Source organism: Haliotis cracherodii, unplaced genomic scaffold (genome assembly GCF_022045235.1).
Source record: "Haliotis cracherodii isolate W230 unplaced genomic scaffold, xgHalCrac1.p SCAF_32, whole genome shotgun sequence".
NCBI classification, from domain to species: Eukaryota; Metazoa; Mollusca; class Gastropoda; order Lepetellida; family Haliotidae; genus Haliotis; species Haliotis cracherodii.
Genome location: NW_027266289.1, coordinates 2,443,846 through 2,445,287, shown reverse-complemented (window position 1 = coordinate 2,445,287; position 1,442 = coordinate 2,443,846).

Sequence of the window (1,442 nt, the reverse complement as noted above, 5' to 3'; positions counted from 1 at the left end):
TGTATCATCAAGAAACTATTACGCCATGAATATACACAGTGCCCGTATCACCAAGAAACTATTACGTCATGAATATACACAGCGGCTGTATCATCAAGAAACTATTACGTCATGAATATACACAGTGGCTGTATCACCAAGAAACTATTACGTCATGAATATACACAGCGGCTGTATCATCAAGAAACTATTACGTCATGAGTATACACAGCGGCTGTATCACCAAGAAACTATTACGTCATGAATATACATAGTGGCTGTATCACCAAGAACGGAACTTGCATCAACGTTCCCCTCTTTTTCTTGTGACAGACCTTGTCTCCCTTCGATCATTGTCTGAGACACACATTAACGTTTTGTGGTGATCTCTAACTTGGCGGCTGGCTGGTTAGAAAAGATGTTATTTATATGGGTTGGATAACATAATTCAACGTCGAAGATCCGAAATTTCTATCCCGTTTCGAAACGGGAAAAGTTGTTTGCATTTTAGAGTCTGGGATGTGTTGAAAAGAATGGCAGATGGAACATTGGGGGCTTTTTGCTCCTGATATTATGATTTTGTAGTTTGTGATTTGCGGTTGTGATGAGTGTTTGATTAATATGTTGCATGTGGCCTTGAACCTCTGCATGTGTGTTTACATATTCATACTCAATTGGCAGATGGCAAATTTGTGAATAGAAGCTGTGTCATTCAATGGAGTAGAGGGGACAGTAGAGAAGATCAGATGGATGAATTTAGGGTAGTTGATGGATTTGGTGTTGATTTAGAACAGTGTTTCTATTTGTTTCGTCTTCATCAATTTGCTGATTAGATTTTTTTGGATTGGTTTAGGTAATTTGGATTGGATGTGTAGTTTGGATAATTGTTATGGCTTCTAAAGGATTGATATTTCGCGTTTGTCCGTTGTTTGGCAGTGAGAGGTAGTGAAGTTGCTGAGAGGTATGGGAAGATTTAGCTTAGGCCGAAATTGAAGTGACTAGGATTAATTTGGTGTGTTGGTGATAAACTCGGGAAATCATACTTGTTGGATATTAGTGTTGAGTGGGGGTGAGGAAGCCGTGATTAATACTAATGAAAAAGAAGATTAAAATATAATAATCATATTGAATGGAGAGGGTTAATGAAGGCCTAGTTGACGGATGGCGGGGCTTGGGTTGCAGAGCAATGGCGGTTGTAGTGGTGATGGTGGAGAAGGGATCGTTGACCTGCAGCTGGGCTTGGCTGGCCTGCTGATGAGTGGCGGTGGGGCTGGCTGATGACGGAGATCTGTCGTGGATATTTTAGTGGTGTTGTGAGGTTTAGGACACGGAGAGTTGAATCTGGGTTGATTTGGAGTTGTATCTGCCTGAGGGTGATGTTGACGGGAGGACCATGAAGGAAATGATGATCCATCAATTTCTGTACAAGCTTATGTAGTGAATAATGACAATGCAGCTGAGTC